This window comes from Spinacia oleracea, chromosome 4, assembly GCF_020520425.1.
Source record: "Spinacia oleracea cultivar Varoflay chromosome 4, BTI_SOV_V1, whole genome shotgun sequence".
Classification (NCBI taxonomy): domain Eukaryota; kingdom Viridiplantae; phylum Streptophyta; class Magnoliopsida; order Caryophyllales; family Amaranthaceae; genus Spinacia; species Spinacia oleracea.
This window is the reverse complement of record NC_079490.1, coordinates 130,764,307-130,788,568: the sequence shown is the minus strand read 5'-3', so window position 1 is coordinate 130,788,568 and position 24,262 is coordinate 130,764,307.

The window sequence follows — 24,262 nt, the reverse complement described above, 5'->3', positions numbered from 1 at the left end:
CCCAACTTTGAACTAAAGAACCTAAGGAATGTTTTCAAACTTATTACACGTTTAATATGCATATTTACAACTTTCTAAGGCTGTTTACAATCTATTATTTCTCATTTAAGGCTAATTGGGTCGTTCTAGGTCATTTTTAAGCAAAAATAAAGTTTTCGAACCCAACTTTGAACTAAAGAACCTAAGTAATGTTTTCAAACTTATTACACGTTTAATATGCTTATTTACGACTTTCTAAGGCTCTTTACAATCTATTATTTCACATTTAAGGCTAATTGGGTCGTTCTAGGACATATTTGGGAAAAAATGACGTTTTCGAACCCAACTTTGAACTAAAGAACCTAAGGAATGTTTTCAAACTTATTCCACGTTTAATATGCATATTTACAACCTTCTAAGGCTCTTTACAATCTAGTATTTCACATTTAAGGCTAATTGGGTCGTTCTAGGACATATTTGGGCTAAAATGACGTTTTCGAACCCAACTTTAAACTAAAGAACCTAAGGAATGATTTCAAACTTATTACATGTTTAATATGCTTATTTACAACTTTCAAACCCTTTTTGCAATCTATTATTTCACATTTAAGGCTAATTGGGTCGTTCTAGGACATATTTGGGCAAAAATGACGTTTTCGAACCCAACTTTGAACTAAAGAACCTAAGGAATGTTTTCAAACTTATTACACGTTTAATATGCATATTTACAACTTTCTAAGGCTGTTTACAATCTATTATTTCTCATTTAAGGCTAATTGGGTCGTTCTAGGTCATTTTTAAGCAAAAATAAAGTTTTCGAACCCAACTTTGAACTAAAGAACCTAAGTAATGTTTTCAAACTTATTACACGTTTAATATGCTTATTTACGACTTTATAAGGCTCTTTACAATCTATTATTTCACATTTAAGGCTAATTGGGTCGTTCTAGGACATATTTGGGCAAAAATGACGTTTTCGAACCCAACTTTGAACTAAAGAACCTAAGGAATGTTTTCAAACTTATTCCACGTTTAATATGCATATTTACAACTTTCTAAGGCTCTTTACAATCTATTATTTCACATTTAAGATTCATTGGGTCGTTCTAGGACATATTTGGGCAAAAATGACGTTTTCGAACCCAACTTTGAACTAAAGAACCTAAGGAATGTTTTCAAACTTATTACACGTCTCATATGCATAGTTACAACTTTCTAAGGCTCTTTACAATCTATTATTTCACATTTAAGGCTAATTGGGTCATTCTAGGTCATTTTTAAGCAAAAATGAAGTTTTCGATCCCAACCTTGAACTAAAGAACCTAAGGAATGTTTTCAAACTTATTACACGTTTAATATGCTTATTTACAACTTTCTAAGGCTCTTTACAATCTATTATTTCACATTTAAGGCTAATTGGGTCGTTCTAGGTCATTTTTAGGCAAAAATGAAGTTTTCGAACCCAACTTTGAACTAAAGAACCTAAGGAATGTTTTCAAACTTATTCCACGTTTAATATGCATATTTACAACTTTCTAAGGCTCTTTACAATCTATTATTTCACATTTAAGGCTAATTGGGTCGTTCTAGGACATATTTGGGCAAAAATGACGTTTTCGAACCCAACTTTGAACTAAAGAACCTAAGGAATGATTTCAAACTTATTACATGTTTAATATGCTTATTTACAACTTTCTAAGGCTCTTTAAAATCTATTATTTCACATTTAAGGCTAATTGGGTCGTTCTAGGACATATTTGGGCAAAAATGACGTTTTCGAACCCAACTTTGAACTAAAGAACCTAAGGAATGTTTTCAAACTTATTACACGTTTAATATGCTTATTTACGACTTTCTAAGGCTCTTTACAATCTATTATTTCACATTTAAGGCTAATTGGGTCGTTCTAGGTCATTTTTAGGAGAAAATGATGTTTTCGAACCCGACTTTGAACTAAAGAACCTAAGGAATGTTTTCAAACTTATTACACGTCTCATATGCATAGTTATAACTTTCTAAGGCTCTTTACAATCTATTATTTCACATTTAAGGCTAATTGGGTCGTTCTAGGTCATTTTTAGGCAAAAATGATGTTTTCGAACCCAACTTTGAACAAAAGAACCTAAGGAATGTTTTCAAACTTATTACACGTTTAATATGCTTATTTACAACTTTCTAAGGCTCTTTACAATCTATTATTTCACATTTAAGGCTAATTGGGTCGTTCTAGGTCATTTTTGGGCAAAAATGGTATTTTCGAACCCAACTTTGAACTAAAGAACCTAAGGAATGTTTTCAAACTTATTACACGTTTAATATGCTTATTTACAACTTTCTAAGGCTCTTTACAATCTATTATTTCACATTTAAGGCTAATTGGGTCGTTCTAGGTAATTTTTAGGCAAAAATGAAGTTTTCGAACCCAACTTTGAACTAAAGAACCTATAGAATGTTTTCAAACTTATTCCATGTTTAATATGGTTATTTACAACTTTCTAAGGCTCTTTACAATCTATTATTTTACATTTAAGGCTAATTGGGTCGTTCTAGGTCATTTTTAGTAGAAAATGATGTTTTCGAATCCGACTTTGAACTAAAGAACCTAAGGAATGCTTTCAAACTTATTACACGTCTCATATGCATAGTTATAACTTTCTAAGGCTCTTTACAATCTATTATTTCACATTTAAGGCTAATTGGGTCGTTCTAGGACATATTTGGGCAAAAATGACGTTTTCGAACCCAACTTTGAACTAAAGAACCTAAGGAATGTTTTCAAACTTATTAAACGTTTAATATGCATATTTACAACTTTCTAAGGCTGTTTACAATCTATTATTTCCCATTTAAGGCTAATTGGGTCGTTCTAAGTCATTTTTAAGCAAAAATGAAGTTTTCGAACCCAACTTTGAACTAAAGAACCTAAGTAATGTTCTCAAACTTATTACACGTTTAATATGCTTATTTACAACTTTCTAAGGCTCTTTACAATCTATTATTTCACATTTAAGGATAATTGGGTCGTTCTAGGTCATTTTTAGGCAAAAATGGTATTTTCGAACCCAACTTTGAACTAAAGAACCTAAGGAATGTTTTCAAACTTATTACACGTTTAATATGCTTATTTACAACTTTCTAAGGCTCTTTACAATCTATTATTTCACATTTAAGGCTAATTGGGTCGTTCTAGGTCATTTTTAGGCAAAAATGGTATTTTCGAACCCGACTTTGAACTAAAGAACCTAAGGAATGTTTTCAAACTTATTACACGTTTAATATGCTTATTTACAACTTTCTAAGGCTCTTTACAATCTATTATTTCACATTTAGGGCTAATTGGGTCGTTCTAGGTCATTTTTAGGCAAAAATGAAGTTTTCGAACCCAACTTTGAACTAAAGAACCTAAGGAATGTTTTCAAACTTATTCCACGTTTAATATGCATATTTACAACTTTCTAAGGCTCTTTACAATCTATTATTTCACATTTAAGGCTAATTGGGTCGTTTTAGGACATATTTGGGCAAAAATGACGTTTTCGAACCCAACTTTGAACTAAAGAACCTAAGGAATGTTTTCAAACTTATTACACGTTTAATATGCTTATTTACGACTTTCTAAGGCTCTTTACAATCTATTATTTCACATTTAAGGCTAATTGGGTCGTTCTAGGTCATTTTTAGGAGAAAATGATGTTTTCGAACCCGACTTTGAACTAAAGAACCTAAGGAATGCTTTCAAACTTATTACACGTCTCATATGCATAGTTATAACTTTCTAAGGCTCTTTACAATCTATTATTTCACATTTAAGGCTAATTAGGTCGTTCTAGGTCATTTTTAGGCAAAAATGATGTTTTCGAACCCGACTTTGAACTAAAGAACCTAAGGGATGTTTTCAAACTTATTACACGGTTATTATGCTTATTTACAACTTTCTAAGGCTCTTTACAATCTATTATTTCACATTTAAGGCTAATTGGGTCGTTCTAGGACATATTTGGGCAAAAATGACGTTTTCGAACCCAACCTTGAACTAAAGAACCTAAGGAATGTTTTCAAACTTATTACACGTTTAATATGCTTATTTACAACTTTCTAAGGCTCTTTACAATCTATTATTTCACATTTAAGGCTAATTGGGTCGTTCTAGGTCATTTTTAGGCAAAAATGAAGTTTTCGAACCCAACTTTGAACTAAAGAACCTAAGGAATGTTTTCAAACTTATTACACGTTTAATATGCTTATTTACGACTTTCTAAGGCTCTTTACAATCTATTATTTCACATTTAAGGCTAATTGGGTCGTTCTAGGTCATTTTTAGGAGAAAATGATGTTTTCGAACCCGACTTTGAACTAAAGAACCTAAGGAATGCTTTCAAACTTATTACACGTCTCATATGCATAGTTATAACTTTCTAAGGCTCTTTACAATCTATTATTTCACATTTAAGGCTAATTGGGTCGTTCTAGGTCATTTTTAGGCAAAAATGATGTTTTCGAACCCAACTTTGAACAAAAGAACCTAAGGAATGTTTTCAAACTTATTACACGTTTAATATGCTTATTTACAACTTTCTAAGGCTCTTTACAATCTATTATTTCACATTTAAGGCTAATTGGGTCGTTCTAGGTCATTTTTAGGCAAAAATGAAGTTTTCGAACCCAACTTTGAACTAAAGAACCTAAGGAATGTTTTCAAACTTATTCCACGTTTAATATGCATATTTACAACCTTCTAAGGCTCTTTACAATCTATTATTTCACATTTAAGGCTAATTGGGTCGTTCTAGGACATATTTGGGCAAAAATGACGTTTTCGAACCCAACTTTAAACTAAAGAACCTAAGGAATGATTTCAAACTTATTACATGTTTAATATGCTTATTTAAAACTTTCAAACCCTTTTTGCAATCTATTATTTCACATTTAAGGCTAATTGGGTCGTTCTAGGACATATTTGGGCAAAAATGACGTTTTCGAACCCAACTTTGAACTAAAGAACCTAAGGAATGTTTTCAAACTTATTACACGTTTAATATGCATATTTACAACTTTCTAAGGCTGTTTACAATCTATTATTTCCCATTTAAGGCTAATTGGGTCGTTCTAGGTCATTTTTAAGCAAAAATAAAGTTTTCGAACCCAACTTTGAACTAAAGAACCTAAGTAATGTTTTCAAACTTATTACACGTTTAATATGCTTATTTACGACTTTCTAAGGCTCTTTACAATCTATTATTTCACATTTAAGGCTAATTGGGTCGTTCTAGGTCATTTTTAGGAGAAAATGATGTTTTCGAACCCGACTTTGAACTAAAGAACCTAAGGAATGCTTTCAAACTTATTACACGTCTCATATGCATAGTTATAACTTTCTAAGGCTCTTTACAATCTATTATTTCACATTTAAGGCTAATTGGGTCGTTCTAGGTCATTTTTAGGCAAAAATGATGTTTTCGAACCCAACTTTGAACTAAAGAACCTAAGGAATGTTTTCAGACTTATTACACGTTTAATATGCTTATTTACAACTTTCTAAGGCTCTTTACAATCTATTATTTCACATTTAAGGCTAATTGGGTCGTTCTAGGTCATTTTTAGGCAAAAATGATGTTTTCGAACCCAACTTTGAACTAAAGAACCTAAGGAATATTTTCAAACTTATTACACGTCTCATATGCGTAGTTATAACTTTCTAAGGCTCTATACAATCTATTATTTCACATTTAAGGCTAATTGGGTCGTTCTAGGTCATTTTTAGGGAAAAATGATGTTTTCGAACCCAACTTTGAACTAAAGAACCTAAGGAATGTTTTCAAACTTATTACACGTTTAATATGCATATTTACAACTTTCTAAGGCTCGTTACAATCTATTATTTCACATTTAAGGCTAATTGGGTCGTTCTAGGTCATTTTTAAGCAAAAATGAAGTTTTCGAACCCAACTTTGAACTAAAGAACCTAAGTAATGTTCTCAAACTTATTACACGTTTAATATGCTTATTTACAACTTTCTAAGGCTCTTTACAATCTATTATTTCACATTTAAGGCTAATTGGGTCGTTCTAGGTCATTTTTAGGCAAAAATGGTATTTTCGAACCCAACTTTGAACTAAAGAACCTAAGGAATGTTTTCAAACTTATTACACGTTTAATATGCTTATTTACAACTTTCTAAGGCTCTTTACAATCTATTATTTCACATTTAAGGCTAATTGGGTCGTTCTAGGTCATTTTTAGGCAAAAATGAAGTTTTCGAACCCAACTTTGAACTAAAGAACCTATGGAATGTTTTCAAACTTATTCCACGTTTAATATGCATATTTACAACTTTCTAAGGCTCTTTACAATCTATTATTTCACATTTAAGGCTAATTGGGTCGTTCTAGGACATATTTGGGCAAAAATGACGTTTTCGAACACAACTTTGAACTAAAGAACCTAAGGAATGATTTCAAACTTATTACATGTTTAATATGCTTATTTACAACTTTCTAAGGCTCTTTACAATCTATTATTTCACATTTAAGGCTAATTGGGTCGTTCTAGGTCATTTTTAGTAGAAAATGATGTTTTCGAATCCGACTTTGAACTAAAGAACCTAAGGAATGCTTTCAAACTTATTACACGTCTCATATGCATAGTTATAACTTTCTAAGGCTCTTTACAATCTATTATTTCACATTTAAGGCTAATTGGGTCGTTCTAGGACATATTTGGGCAAAAATGACGTTTTCGAACCCAACTTTGAGCTAAAGAACCTAAGGAATGTTTTCAAACTTATTAAACGTTTAATATGCTTATTTACGACTTTCTAAGGCTCTTTACAATCTATTATTTCACATTTAAGGCTAATTGGGTCGTTCTAGGTCATTTTTAGGAGAAAATGATGTTTTCGAACCCGACTTTGAACTAAAGAACCTAAGGAATGCTTTCAAACTTAGTACACGTCTCATATGCATAGTTATAACTTTCTAAGGCTCTTTACAATCTATTATTTCACATTTAAGGCTAATTGGGTCGTTCTAGGTCATTTTTAGGCAAAAATGATGTTTTCGAACCCAACTTTGAACTAAAGAACCTAAGGAATGTTTTCAAACTTATTACACGTTTAATATGCTTATTTACAACTTTCTAAGGCTCTTTACAATCTATTATTTCACATTTAAGGCTAATTGGGTCGTTCTAGGTCATTTTTAGGCAAAAATGGTATTTTCGAACCCGACTTTGAACTAAAGAACCTAAGGAATGATTCAAACTTATTACACGTTTAATATGCTTATTTACAACTTTCTAAGGCTCTTTACAATCTATTATTTCACATTTAGGGCTAATTGGGTCGTTCTAGGTCATTTATAGGCAAAAATGAAGTTTTCGAACCCAACTTTGAACTAAAGAACCTAAGGAATGTTTTCAAACTTATTCCACGTTTAATATGCATATTTACAACTTTCTAAGGCTCTTTACAATCTATTATTTCACATTTAAGGCTAATTGGGTCGTTCTAGGACATATTTGGGCAAAAATGACGTTTTCAAACCCAACTTTGAACTAAAGAACCTAAGGAATGTTTTCAAACTTATTACACGTTTAATATGCTTATTTACGGCTTTCTAAGGCTCTTTACAATCTATTATTTCACATTTAAGGCTAATTGGGTCGTTCTAGGTCATTTTTAGGAGAAAATGATGTTTTCGAACCCGACTTTGAACTAAAGAACCTAAGGAATGCTTTCAAACTTATTACACGTCTCATATGCATAGTTATAACTTTCTAAGGCTCTTTACAATCTATTATTTCACATTTAAGGCTAATTGGGTCGTTCTAGGTCATTTTTAGGCAAAAATGATGTTTTCGAACCCAACTTTGAACTAAAGAACCTAAGGAATGTTTTCAAACTTATTACACGTTTAATATGCTTATTTACAACTTTCTAAGGCTCTTTACAATCTATTATTTCACATTTAAGGCTAATTGGGTCGTTCTAGGTCATTTTTAGGAAAAAATGGTATTTTCGAACCCAACTTTGAACTAAAGAACCTAAGGAATGCTTTCAAAATTATTACACGTCTCATATGCATAGTTATAACTTTCTAAGGCTCTTTACAATCTATTATTTCACATTTAAGGCTAATTGGGTCGTTCTAGGTCATTTTTAGGCAAAAATGAAGTTTTCGAACCCAACTTTGAACTAAAGAACCTAAGGAATGTTTTCAAACTTATTCCACGTTTATTATGCATATTTACAACTTTCTAAGGCTCTTTACAATCTATTATTTCACATTTAAGGCTAATTGGGTCGTTCTAGGACATATTTGGGCAAAAATGACGTTTTCAAACCCAACTTTGAACTAAAGAACCTAAGGAATGTTTTCAAACTTATTACACGTTTAATATGCTTATTTACGACTTTCTAAGGCTCTTTACAATCTATTATTTCACATTTAAGGCTAATTGGGTCGTTCTAGGTCATTTTTAGGAGAAAATGATGTTTTCGAACCCGACTTTGAACTAAAGAACCTAAGGAATGCTTTCAAACTTATTACACGTCTCATATGCATAGTTATAACTTTCTAAGGCTCTTTACAATCTATTATTTCATATTTAAGGCTAATTGGGTCGTTCTAGGTCATTTTTAGGCAAAAATGATGTTTTCGAACCCAACTTTGAACTAAAGAACCTAAGGAATGTTTTCAAACTTATTACACGTCATTTTTGCCCAAATATGTCCTAGAACGACCCAATTAGCCTTAAATGTGAAATAATAGATTGTAAAGAGCCTTAGAAAGTTGTAAATATGCATATTAAACGTGGAATAAGTTTGAAAACATTCCTTAGGTTCTTTAGTTCAAAGTTGGGTTCGAAAACTTCATTTTTGCCTAAAAATGACTTAGAACGACCCAATTAGCCTTAAATGTGAAATAATAGATTGTAAAGAGCCTTAGAAAGTTGTAAATATGCATATTAAACGTGTAATAAGTTTGAAAACATTCCTTAGGTTCTTTAGTTCAAAGTTGGGTTCGAAAACTTCATTTTTGCCTAAATATGACCCACGGAAACAAGTAAAGTAGTGGTTTATAATTGCACTTACATGTAAAATATTCTTTGCATTTACATGTGTAAACAAAGTATATATAATTGCATATTTTATCGAATGTGTAGTGCTTTTCGGAGTTACAAGAGACTAAGTGGACAATCTAAAGGAACTAAATTAACATGGATTCCAGCACAGGTATAGTTAGTTTATTATTTACCTAAGAAGCAAGTTTTTCAAAATTATAACATACAATGTGATAGAAATTTTACTTGTGTTATTTATTTTAATGCATTTAGTGTGCTCAACAACCGGGATCACTAGATTGTGGCTACTACGTCATGCGTTTTATGTACGACGTAATAATGAAACATGGTAATAGTCAAGATCTTACTAAGGTATGTTCTCATAAACTACGTACTTTATATAATAAATTGAAGTACACAAAACTATTATATTGATCGATCGTTGATAAATTGAATTATTTACACTTTTTTAGGAATTTTTAAGAACATTGCCTTATTCACCGGAGGAGATTAATGAGGTGAAAGATTTTTGGGCAGATTACTTCATGAACAATGTCGATTTTTTAGCTTAATTTGTAATATGAACTCGATCTCTAGCTAGCTACCTTTGTTGTAATAATTTTATGTTTGTTGTAACATGTTGGTTGATCTATGACGAATTTAATTGCCTTTTATTGGGAACGTTAATGACGTTGTAAACTTTTGTGACAGGTATTATTTATAAATGTATTCCCGGTATTGGGAATGAAGCGTCTAATTTCAAAGAAGATCATGTCGGATTTTCCAACTAAAATATTAAAAAATAATTTTTTTTTTTAAAAATAAGTCATTTGCCACGCACGTTAGCTTAATGTGCGAGGCAAATGACTTAATTTTTTGGCGCTCAAATTGTCATTTGCGTCGCACGTTAAGCTAATGTGCGTGGCAAATGACTTTTTTTTGGCGCCTGAAAGTCATTTGCGTCGCACATTAAGCTAATGTGCGTGGCAAATGACTTTTCAACATGGTGCCTGAAAAGTCATTTGCCACGCAAATTTGCTTAATGTGCGACGCAAATAAGGGTCATTCGCGTCGCACATTTCTTTCCACGCAAAGTCATTTGCGTCGAGAGCTTTTTCCACTCACAATGTGCGACGCAAATGTGCTTAAAAGTGCGATGCAAATGACCCTTTTTCCACTAGTGTCGGGTGCGAACTGTGGCGGCGGTGGTGTTGCACGGCTTGTCGAAGCCTCCTCTTGCCTCCTAGAAGCTCCCGTGCATGTCCTCTTTGGCCTAGAACTCATGGTTGATGGTGTAGGGGGTATTTTTTCTCGGATTACTTTTTTTCCCTACAAGGGGCGGTTTTTAGAAACCTTTGAATTTTTGGATCTTGAAGGAGTCGCCACCAAACATTATTTTAGGGTCCCGTCTGGAAAGACCAAGAGTGACTCGATTTGGATAAGGCTTTGAATCTTCGAAACGGATGGGTGAGATCCGGGCACGGGAACGAGATGCTTATTCCGCGAGCTCTAGAAATTATTCAAGTACGTGGCACAATATTTTCGAAAATACCCTAGTTTAGACTATGTGGGTTTGAATTTAGGACAAAATGAATTTCTACTTTGTATTGTGGTCACTTTGCTTTAAAGTTAATTTAAGGGAACCTAAGATCGGTTTGTCCAAGAAATTATCTTTGTTAAGCGTGATGTAACCTTGCATTTTGTTGTATTTTGCATGTGCGGTGATGAAAGCAATAAAGCAAATAAAGCAACATCACAATAGTAAATAAGTGCGGAATTAGTAAATACAAGGCCCCCTAGAAATGGACTAGGGAGTAGGTCCACATTGCCTAGAAGGACTAGGCAAGTAAAGTTGCATAATTGAAAATGCGGAATTGAAATGCGTTATTGAAAGTGCGGAATTGAAAATGCGGAATTGAAAGGTGCATAATCGAAATTACAATATTGAAATTTGAACTTGGGCACATGAAATCCGAATGCCAAACGGCTACTTAAAAATAAGTGCGTTTGACACGAATTCAAAGCCAAAAATCTCAACTTGGGAGAAGTTGCTCACCCCAAAGTATCCTAGATTTTGCATATGGAACTTGAACTTGAAAGCTTGACACTTGAAATATTGAACTTGAAATACTTGAACTTGAACTTGAAATATTGAACTTGAACTTGAAATTTTGAAATTAAGAGACTTGAATCTCAAAGATCGGGCCTTTTAATGTTGAAAAGGTTAGATCTTTGATGTGCTCTTACTTTGAAAGAATCCTAGTTTAGGGAAGTAGTCATGAGCAACCCTAAACATTGTTGGATCTTGAAATTTGAAAACTTGAACTTGTATATTGAAAAATGGAGTCTTGAATCTCAAAGAGCAAACCTTTAAAAGTTAGAAAGGCATCATCTTTGATTACTCCATATTTGAAAATGATTCTAGTTCAAATAAGTGATTACAAACAACTTTGAACATCCTTGAATCTTGAAAGTTTGCATTTTAGTATTTTGAAAAGTTTGGATTTTGAAGAAATGTATGATTGTTGCAAGTGACATTTTTAAGAGTAAAAATGCCAACTTACTAATCATTTTGAAATAAAAAATCAAAGCAACATTGAATAGATCAGGGTTGGGACTCAGAATTACCTAGTTAGGTTTAGGCAAGCTTTCCGATTAGAACTCCCAAATGCTTAAAGCTTGAAGATTGTATGGTGTTTTTGGAGGATTTTGTATTCATTTTTTTATTGAATTTTGAGGTGCAATTTTTGTATTACGACGTTGTATGTCGATTTTGCCTCCCTAAACTGCTCAGAATTAGGGGTATTTATAGGGGAGTTTGCTGCTAAACGCCAGCCATTGCCAGCGCCATACGCAGCTGGCAGCGCCCAACGCTGGTGACGTGGCGTGAATGCTGCCAAAAAGGACGGAAAGATGCCGTCCTTGATTTTGGATTGTATTGATGTACCATTGTACGAATTGTACGACCTTGGAACGTAGTGATTTCTTGGGGATTAAGGCTTAGCTTTTGATTAAAAATAAGCCGTTTCGGGTTTTTGAATTCGGTTTTACGGGACGAGGCCCAGCTTGCTCAGTTTTGTGGGTCAGCGCCCGAATTTGACTTGCCTTATATGATTTTGAGTGGAAAAGGCCTTGTAAAACCAATGGGATAGTCCATTGGGTGAGATTGTACTTGGATTTTGAACTTGATATTCGAAATTTGTATTTTGTACCGAGTTCCGGAAGGGGAACGACCTCGGGGATTGGATTTTGGCTCTTGGATTTTGGACATGCTTCTAGCAATTAGTATTTCCGCACGGAGTTGCTCCAACTACCTAAAAAGGATGATGGCATCGTTATCATCCCAATGGGGAGACACAAATTAGGTGTCTATAGAAGCCCCCACTTGGTCTGAGCGTTCGGTTAGGAAAGCGCAAGTCAAAGTTTTCGACTTGGGACGGAGAATGATCAAGATGATCTGCAATCAAGACCACTCTTTGTACGCCGGTACCTGCATAAAACAGGCGTTAGAAAAAAGGACAGAGTCTACCTCGGTTCGGCTGTGACGACTCCGGCTTGTACTTGTACTGCACTTCCGTCTTTGACTTAGGACGGAGCATAGCATCGAAAATTTTGAATTTCGAATTCTTGAATTTTCAACTTTGAACTTCTTGAATACCCGGAGTTAATCCGTTGGGGATGTTCTTTACTGGAGACAAGAGATTTTTACTAACCCTTGAGATTTTGAAATTTCGGTAGACTTTCCTGGAGCTTGGGTCCGTTGGGAGTCGAACGCCTAAATTGTTGCATTTTTTGGACTTTGTATTGTTGAAATGGTCATCTGTTTGTACTTGGAGATACAGATATATGCCCGTATTTTTGGAAAGTAGCACGATTTGATGTTTGATGCTTGGTGTAGAAAACCGTAGCAGCAAAGGACGTGCAATCAGCACTGGAGACCGCACGCGCTGAAGATTCCTGCGCGTGCAGCAGGCAGCGCTGGGCGCTGAGCTCGGCTTTCGACGCGGGGCTATGCTATATAAGCGCTTCTTGCCGTGCCATTTGAGGAGCAATCCCTCATTCTCTTGCTTTCTTTTCTCTCTCAAAGATCGAATTGTCTTCCCTTGGTCTTGCTCTTTCCTTGTCCATGTAAGTATTTCATGTTTTGCTTATGAAATAAATTCTAGGATTGCATGTAGTTTTGATTTTTTGTACTTTGAAATGCTTGTTGACATGATGCTCGCATGATAGTAGGCTTCTTGAATTTTGTAGAAAATTGTTTGATAGCCACTCGAACTTGAACTGTTGGAACTTGTAGTCTTGAATTTTTGAATTTTTGAATTTTTAAATTTTTTTTCTTGAACTTATATCTGCTTTGGCGTGGGTAGCCTAGGCGTTGATGTAGAATTTGTATACCTGCTTTGGTATAGATAGCCTAGGCGTTGGTGTAGAACTTGTATACCTGCTTTGGCATGGGTAGCCTAGGCGTTGGTGTAGAATTTGTATACCTGCTTTGGCATGGATAGCCTAGGCGTTGGTGTAGAACTCCCTGGTTAGGTCTGTACCGCCGCTGGGATTTTTTGAATTTGACTTTCGTACGGGCTAGTATAGGATAGCCCCCAGTTTAGAATCTTGATGTTTTGTATTTTGCATGACTTAATATGCCTCGTCACACTCGAAGAAAGCTTGCAGAATGCTCAGTGGTTCGAGCTGCTATGGAGGTGTAGGTTATGATACATATGACATTACATAGATCATGCGGAAACAACCATTAACCCAGGACAACATATTATTTACACATAATCATATAGCATAATTTAGATGCATACTCTTTGTTGCGTGCCCTCCCTAGCTGCGCCCGAACCGAACAAGAACAAGTCTTTAGGACTCCAAGTGTCGTCCCTCCGTAGATAGTCCACAGCACGTCCGGATCCGCCTTAAGATTGACCAACTAGAATCGCCCTTAAGGTACTAGAAAATTTCGGCACTTTATGAGCAAGATGTGTGTTTTAATTTTCTCTCAAAAAACTCACTTTTGAATACTTTGAAACTTGTTATAAATTGTGAGCCCTAGCCTCATATTTATAGGGGTATGGAAAGGGAATCGAAATCCTATTCAGATACAAATTAATTAAACCTAGAATCCTACAAGAACTCTAATTTTAATTAATTTATCAAATAGAATTAGGAATTTAATCATTAACCGAACTCTGCATGTTTTAGGAAACGTGCACGAACACAAACACTTGCACACACACGCACGGCTGCCACGATGGGCCCCATGCGTGCGCGCGAGCAGCAGCCCACGCAGCGCCCACGCGCGCTGCGCGCTGCGCAGCCTGCTGGGCCTGGCCTTGCGCTGGGCCTGGCGTGGCTGTTTGTGCGGCGCGCTTGGCTTGCTGGGCGATGGCCTGGTTTCGTGCTGGGCCTCGTCCGGCAGGCCTCGTCCGATGCTTATTCGTACGATGCGCTTCCGATTAAATTTTCCGATTCCGGAATTCATTTCCGATACGAACAATATTTAATATTTCCGATTCCGGAATTAATTTCCGTTTCGAACAAATATTTAATATTTCCGTTTCCGGAATTATTTTCCGCTTCCGGTAATATTTCCGATTCTGACAATATTTCCGTTTCCGGCAATATTTCCGATTCTGGCAATATTTCCATTTCCGATAATATTTTCCGATACGTACCACGTTTCCGTTTCCGGCAACATCTACGACTTGGATAATATTTATATTTCCGATACGATCCATATTTCCGTTTCCGGCAATATCATCGTTTCCGGAGTATTCATTTCTTGCCTGTGACGATCTTAGCTCCCACTGAAACCAAGATCCGTCGGTTCCGAATATTCATAGATGGAGTATTTAATGCCATTAAATACTTGATCCGTTTACGTACTATTTGTGTGACCCTACGGGTTCAGTCAAGAGTAAGTTGTGGATTAATATCATTAATTCCACTTGAACTGAAGCGGCCTCTAGCTAGGCATTCAGCTCACTTGATCTCACTGAATTATTAACTTGTTAATTAATACTGAACCGCATTTATTAGACTTAACATAGAATGCATACTTGGACCAAGGGCATTATTTCCTTCAGTCTCCCACTTGTCCTTAGGGACAAGTGTGCATTTCCTAATTCCTTTGTCGCTCGATGCTTGCTCTTGAACATAAGGTAAGAGTTGTCATCCTTATTACGTCCAGAGGTGTTCCTCGGTTTCAGAGTTCAACTGATCAAATAAACAGATAATCATAGCCTATGATTCATCCGAGCACGGCCATGCATTTCACAGTTTCTAGCTCTCCGAGTGGCCTTGTACAACTTTTAAGCATCTCATCCCGATTTATGGGAGGACAATCCCAATCTTGCGATCTTGAGATTAGACTTCGTTTGATAGGTGATTACCTGAGCGTTGCCTTTATAGCCTCCTTTTACGGTGCGACGGTTGGTCAACGTCAAAGCAACCAGTTCTCAAACAAGTAATCTCAAATCACTCAGGTATTGAGGATTTAGTGTCTAATAATTTAATGAAATTTACTCATGACAGATTTTCATCTCTTACAGTAAAGTTTCATAGGTCTTGTCCGATACTAGTCTTCCCAAAGTAAGTATCTATGCAAATGATTATGACATTGCCATGTCCACATAGTTCAAGAAACAGAACTACTAGTCATCTTGCATTCTAATCGTCTAACGTTTTCTATGCGTCCAATTTTATAGAAAACTCCGATTAGGGACCATTTTCAACCTTTGACATTCAAGTTCACTTGATAGACATTTCTTAGTCACAGGACTGGTCCTGACAGTCTATCTTGAATATATCGTCAAATTGAAGGGACTCATCATTTAATAAACCATAAATTAAATGGAAAAATGAATTCATTTCATTTATTGTGAATGATTAACCAATAATGTTTTACAAAGATTTAAACTCTAAAACTTTAAAACATTAAACAGAGACATCAAAGCCATTCTCCAATATGCTTGATTTCCATAGCTGCAGTGTGCGAGTTGTGCTTCGCCTGCGGCAGAGGTTTAGTTAATGGATCTGATATGTTGTCATCAGTTCCAATTTTGCTTATCTCGACTTCTTTTCTTTCAACGAACTCTCGTAGAAGGTGAAATCTACGAAGTACATGCTTGACTCTCTGGTGGTGTCTAGGCTCTTTTGCCTGTGCAATAGCTCCGTTATTATCACAATACAGGGCTATTGGTCCTTTAATGGAGGGGACTACACCAAGTTCTCCTATGAACTTCCTTAGCCATATAGCTTCCTTTGCTGCTTCATGTGCAGCAATGTACTCCGCTTCAGTTGTAGAATCCGCAATGGTGCTTTGCTTAGCACTTTTCCAGCTTACTGCTCCTCCGTTGAGGCAGAAGACAAACCCAGACTGTGATCTGAAATCATCTTTGTCGGTTTGGAAACTTGCGTCCGTATAGCCTTTAACAATTAATTCATCATCTCCACCATAGACCAGGAAGTCATCTTTGTGCCTTTTCAGGTACTTCAGAATGTTCTTGGCAGCAGTCCAATGCGCCTCTCCTGGGTCTGACTGGTATCTGCTCGTAGCACTGAGTGCGTACGCAACATCCGGGCGTGTACATATCATAGCATACATTATTGAACCAATCAATGATGCATATGGAATCCCATTCATTCGTCTACGCTCATCAAGTGTTTTTGGGCACTGAGTCTTGCTTAGAGTCATTCCATGAGACATGGGTAGGTAGCCTCGCTTGGAGTCCGCCATCTTGAACCTATCAAGCACCTTATTGATATAAGTGCTTTGACTAAGTCCAATCATCTTTTTAGATCTATCTCTGTAAATCTTGATGCCCAATATGTAATGTGCTTCTCCTAGATCCTTCATCGAAAAACATTTCCCAAGCCAAATCTTGACAGAGTTCAACATAGGAATGTCATTTCCGATAAGCAATATGTCGTCGACATATAATACTAGGAAAGCAATTTTGCTCCCACTGACCTTCTTGTATACACAAGATTCGTCCGCGTTCTTGATGAAACCAAAGTCACTGACTGCTTCATCAAAACGTATATTCCAGCTCCTGGATGCCTGCTTCAATCCGTAGATTGACTTCTTTAGCTTGCATACCTTTTTAGCATTCTTTGGATCCTCAAAACCTTCAGGCTGTGTCATAAACACAGTTTCTGTTAAAACGCCGTTTAAGAAAGCAGTTTTGACATCCATCTGCCATATTTCGTAATCGTAATATGCAGCGATTGCTAACATTATTCGAATAGACTTTAGCATTGCAACTGGTGAAAAGGTTTCATCGTAATCCACACCGTGGACTTGCCTGTAACCTTTTGCGACCAATCTAGCTTTGAAAACTTCAAGTTTCCCATCCTTGTCCTTTTTCAGTTTGAAAACCCATTTGCTTCCAATGGCTTGGTAGCCATCTGGCAAATCGACCAAATCCCATACTTGGTTTTCAGACATGGAGTCTAATTCAGATTGCATGGCTTCTTGCCATTGCTTGGAGCTAGGGCTCGTCATAGCTTGTTTGTAAGTCGCAGGTTCATCACTTTCAAGTAATAGAACGTCATAGCTCTCGTTCGTCAAAATACCTAAGTACCTTTCCGGTTGAGATCTATATCTTTGCGATCTACGCGGGGTAACATTTCTAGATTGACCATGATTCTCACCAGATTCTTCTAAAGATCTCTGAGTTTCATCCTGAATGTCATCTTGAGCATTCTCTAGAGTTTGTTGTTCGACTCGAATTTCTTCGAGGTCTACTTTTCTCCCACTTGTCATTTTGGAAATGTGATCCTTCTCCAAAAAGACACCATCTCGAGCAACAAACACTTTGTTCTCAGATGTATTGTAGAAGTAATACCCCTTTGTTTCCTTTGGATAGCCCACAAGGATACATTTGTCAGATTTTGGATGAAGTTTGTCTGAAATTAATCGTTTGACGTATACTTCACATCCCCAAATCTTAAGAAAAGACACATTTGGAGGCTTTCCAAACTATAATTCGTATGGAGTCTTTTCGACAGCTTTAGACGGAGCTCTATTTATAGTGAGTGCAGCTGTATTTAGTGCATGTCCCCAAAATTCTAATGGAAGTTCGGCCTGACCCATCATTGACCTGACCATGTCTAGCAAGGTTCTGTTCCTCCGTTCCGACACACCGTTCCATTGTGGTGTTCCAGGAGGAGTCAATTCTGATAGAATTCCACATTCTTTCAGATGGTCATCAAATTCATAGCTCAGATATTCACCGCCTCTATCAGACCGCAGTGCCTTAATCTTCTTGCCTAATTGATTCTCTACTTCACTCTGAAATTCCTTGAATTTGTCAAAGGATTCAGACTTATGCTTCATTAGGTAGACATAACCATACCTACTGAAGTCATCAGTGAAAGTGATAAAGTAGCTGAAACCACCTCTAGCATTTGTACTCATTGGTCCACATACATCTGTATGGATTAAACCCAATAGTTCATTTGCTCTTTCTCCAACTTTAGAGAAAGGTTGCTTTGTCATTTTGCCAAGTAAACATGATTCGCATTTACCATAATCCTCTAAGTCAAATGGTTCTAGAATTCCTTCCCTTTGAAGTCTTTCTAAGCGTTTCAAGTTTATATGGCCTAATCGACAATGCCACAGATAGGTGAGATCTGAATCATCCTTTTTGGCCTTTTTGGTATTTATGTTATATACTTGTTTGTCGTGATCTAATAAATAAAGTCCATTGACTAATCTAGCAGATCCATAAAACATCTCTTTAAAATAAAACGAACAACTATTGTCTTTTATTATAAAGGAAAATCCCTTAGCATCTAAGCAAGAAACTGAAATGATGTTTTTAGTAAGACTTGGAACATGGAAACATTCTTCCAGTTCCAAAACTAGCCCGGAGGGCAACGACAAATAGTAAGTTCCTACGGCTAATGCAGCAATCCGTGCTCCATTTCCCACTCGTAGGTCGACTTCACCCTTGCTTAACTTTCTACTTCTTCTTAGTCCCTGTGGATTGGAACATAAGTGTGAGCCACAACCTGTATCTAATACCCAAGAAGTTGAATTAGCAAGTATACAGTCTATAACGAAAATACCTGAAGATGGAACGACTGTTCCGTTCTTCTGATCTTCCTTTAGCTTCAAGCAATCTCTCTTCCAATGCCCCTTCTTCTTGCAGTAGAAGCATTCGGATTCAGAAGTGGGTTGACTGACCTTCCTCTTTGCAGATTTGGCGCCAGTTTGCTTAGTTGGGCTGGCCTTGTTGCCACCTTTCTTAGCATTCCTCTTCTTTCCAGATTTCTTGAACTTGCCCCCACGCACCATAAGCACATCCTGCTTATCACTTTTGAGCGTCTTTTCAGCGGTCTTCAGCATACCGTGAAGCTCAGTGAGCGTTTTGTCCAGACTATTCATACTGTAGTTCAGTTTGAACTGATCATACCCGCTATGAAGAGAATGGAGGATGGTGTCTATAGCCATTTCCTGAGAAAATTGCTGATCCAGCCGACTCATATTCTCAATGAGTCCAATCATTTTGAGAACATGTGGACTTACGGGCTCGCCTTTCTTAAGCTTGGTCTCAAGAATTTGCCTATGAGTCTCGAATCTTTCGACTCGAGCCAGATCTTGGAACATGTTCTTCAACTCACTGATTATTGTGAAAGCATCTGAGTTGATGAACGTTTTCTGCAGATCCGCACTCATGGTGGCGAGCATTAGACATTTCACATCCTTGTTGGCATCAATCCAACGATTGAGGGCTGCCTGAGTGACCCCGTCGCCTGCAGCTTCGGGCATCGCCTCATCTAGGACATACTCCTTTTCTTCCTGCATAAGAACTATTTGCAAGTTCCTTTGCCAGTCAAGGAAGTTTTTCCCGTTCAACTTCTCCTTTTCGAGAATTGATCGAATGTTGAATGAATTGTTGTTTGCCATATTAAAAACTACAATTTAAAAGAATAAACAAATAAATAACCATTCACAGTTTCTCTTAATAAACTTAAATTCTAGCATACATGCATAATTCAATGTTTATTAAGCATTTTATTCAAATTATGTGTTCCGGCAGGTGTGAATAAAATGATTCCAAGATCCTAAAATCATTGAAGAACTAAGCACAGTTTGTCGACTTAATCCTAGAACATCTTAGGTAAGCAAAAGCCTTTTGCTAATAGTCTAGAAACTATTCTTGGTTGATAGGTACGTCTAAGAACTTATTAGGTAAACCTATCGAATTTGCCACGACATAAAAGGACTCCTTACTTATATCGTTGAGTTTCACCAAAACTAACATGTACTCACAATTATTTGTGTACCTTGCCCCTTTAGGACCAATAAGTAACACCTCGCTGAGCGAAAACTATTACTAGATTGATGTAAAGGATATCCAAGCAAATGTATATTTTGGCATGGCACCTTTTAACTCAATTTTTAAGTTTGGAACTTAAGGCTCTTACTATGTTGGTTAGATTTTAAGTGAACTAAAATCCTTAATCATGCAACATAATCAAGCTTTTGATCTCATGCATTTTAAGACATATTTAAAACAATAAATAACTTAAAGCATGCATAAGATAAATGTGATCTAGTATGGCCCGACTTCATCTTGAAGCTTTGACTTCAAAGTCCGTCTTGAAAATCTCCGTGGGAGGCACCATTTTCTTCAAATAGGATAAGCTATAACTAATTACAACTATTTGATGGTTCGCAGACCATATTTGAATTGAAAAACAACTTTGGTACTTTAGACCAATTACATTCAAATTAATGGTACGCAGACCATATTTTCTATCCTATTTGGGCCATACTAGTCACTTCATAACCTGCAAAACAGTACATATACAATATATACCATTCACCCATTCATTATCATGAATGGCCCACATAGCTGGTTAGTAAAACACATTATGCATCACGTAAACATTTGCAGCAATTAATCAAGGGCACCAATAATCTACCAATTATTCAGTCCTTATTAATTCTAATCAAGTTGTTTTAACCTTAAGGATTTGTAGACCTAATCAAGAGTTTATGACTAAAAAGCGCTCCCACTTAAACCAACAAATTTATATGCTTTACTAATTTTAAACATAAAAATGTATTTCTAGTCCAACCGGAAACATACAAATTTAATTAAAATTTAAAGCTCATATCAATTTATAGTTGAATCCAAAAGTTTAATTTAATTTCAGTCGTATTTAAATTAATTCATGATTTTAATTTTAGTAAAATAATTAGAATAAATAAAATTTATTATAATTACAATATTCAAAAATAAAATCCAAGAAAATAATTTAAATTATTAATTTTAAAATTAATTAAAATTACGTGAACTGAAATTTTCAAATTAAACATTCAAAACGATCTTTAATCGTAACGCAAACACCCTACGCGTTGCACGCCCATGGGCCGCACGCACACAGCCATTGCTGGCCATGTGCGCGCAGCCCATGCGCTCGTCGCATAGCTGCTGCATCCCCATCGCAAGCCTCCGCACGCATTGGTGCTCGCTGCGCGCGCCAGCGTTCATCGCACGCGAGCTATCGCTCGTAGTGCGCGCGCGACATCGCTCGCTGGGCGCGCGACATCGCTCGCTGGGCGCGCGACATCGCTCGCTGGGCGGGCGACATCGCTCGCTGTGCGCGCGAGCAATGCTGGCTGTGCGCGCGAGTCCTCGCTCGTTGTGCGCGCGAGCAATGCTGGGCGCAGCGCTCGTGGCACGCGAGCTTGCGCTCGCTGCGCGCGAGGCTGCGCGCTCTTGTGCGAGGCAGCGCGCGTTGTGGCGCAGCTCGCTTGCTGCCCACACGCGACTGCCTTGGCTCGCTCTTCGCCCATGCCCATTCGTCCATTGCTCGTGGCACACGACACAAGGCAGGGCTGCTGCCTTGTGCTCGTGCACTACGCCCTTGCTCATTGCATTCGTGCCGCACGGGCGACGAGCTCCCTTGCTCGTCGTTGCATGCCCGCATTATACAACACCCCTTAAGGGTAACACGAAGCGTCCATTGCTTCGTGCGTGCAAGTTTTATGAACGAATCGCATAAAAATTTAAAATTTATATTTAAAATTAATGACAAATTAATAAATAATATTAATTTCATAATTTTAGGGCGAAAAATCGAAAATTTATTATCCAATTGATTTCCGATTGTTATGGATTCAAGTCTAGGTCATAAAAATTTAAAATTTATCATAAATTTACAATTTTTATGGTGGTTTTTAATCATAGGTTTCTAATTAAATTACAATTAATTATGAAAATCAAATTAATTCTAAATTATTCTAATTTTCAACAAATTAATCATAATTACAAATTAGATTGCATAATTAACAAGACTAGGCATTCAAACTTGTTAAACATATGCAGTAGGTCAATCAAAAATTCAAGATTTATCAACAAGAATCGCAAATATTTAATTTAACATCTTAAATTTACGAAATTTTGCATTCGAAAAACTAAAACCTTCGAAAAGTCATAGTTAGGCTTCGAATTTGAGAATTCTGGGTTCGGCAGAAAAAGACTATTTTTGTCAAAATTTTAGAATGCCTTTTACATGCGGAATTGACACAAAAATCACTCAATTCGGATGAGTAACGAAGAAACTGCCGAAAAACTGCGTACGTATAATTAAATAAACGCAATTTGCAATTAATTAACAATTACGAAAATTAATCACCCCTTTTAAGTCTTGCAAATTTGTAATATTTAACCATGTTCATGCAATTTAGATTATGAAAATAATAAGGGGCTCGTGATACCACTGTAGGTTATGATACATATGACATTACATAGATCATGCGGAAACAACCATTAACCCAGGACAACATATTATTTACACATAATCATATAGCATAATTTAGATGCATACTCTTTGTTGCGTGCCCTCCCTAGCTGCGCCCGAACCGAACAAGAACAAGTCTTTAGGACTCCAAGTGTCTTCCCTCCGTAGATAGTCCACAGCACGTCCGGATCCGCCTTAAGATTGACCAACTAGAATCGCCCTTAAGGTACTAGAAAATTTCGGCACTTTATGAGCAAGATGTGTGTTTTAATTTTCTCTCAAAAAACTCACTTTTGAATACTTTGAAACTTGTTATAAATTGTGAGCCCTAGCCTCATATTTATAGGGGTATGGAAAGGGAATCGAAATCCTATTCAGATACAAATTAATTAAACCTAGAATCCTACAAGAACTCTAATTTTAATTAATTTATCAAATAGAATTAGGAATTTAATCATTAACCGAACTCTGCATGTTTTAGGAAACGTGCACGAACACAAACACTTGCACACACACGCACGGCTGCCACGATGGGCCCCATGCGTGCGCGCGAGCAGCAGCCCACGTAGCGCCCGCGCGCGCTGCGCGCTGCGCGTGCTGTGCGCGCTGCGCAGCCTGCTGGGCCTGGCCTTGCGCTGGGCCTGGCGTGGCTGTTTGTGCGGCGCGCTTGGCTTGCTGGGCGATGGCCTGGTTTCGTGCTGGGCCTCGTCCGGCAGGCCTCGTCCGATGCTTATTCGTACGATGCGCTTCCGATTAAATTTTCCGATTCCGGAATTCATTTCCGATACGAACAATATTTAATATTTCCGATTCCGGAATTAATTTCCGTTTCGAACAAATATTTAATATTTCCGTTTCCGGAATTATTTTCCGATTCCGGTAATATTTCCGATTCTGACAATATTTCCGTTTCCGGCAATATTTCCGATTCTGGCAATATTTCCATTTCCGATAATATTTTCCGATACGTACCATGTTTCCGTTTCCGGCAACATCTACGACTTGGATAATATTTATATTTCCGATACGATCCATATTTCCGTTTCCGGCAATATCATCGTTTCCGGAGTATTCATTTCTTGCCTGTGACGATCTTAGCTCCCACTGAAACCAAGATCCGTCGGTTCCGAATATTCATAGATGGAGTATTTAATGCCATTAAATACTTGATCCGTTTACGTACTTTTTGTGTGACCCTACGGGTTCAGTCAAGAGTAAGCTGTGGATTAATATCATTAATTCCACTTGAACTGAAGTGGCCTCTAGCTAGGCATTCAGCTCACTTGATCTCACTGAATTATTAACTTGTTAATTAATACTGAACCGCATTTATTAGACTTAACATAGAATGCATACTTGGACCAAGGGCATTATTTCCTTCAGGAGGATGCTTCGGATGATGAAGCGGCTGCCACAAATGTGCCGGAGGGGGGCATGATTCCTCGGAGACTGCCCGCTTTC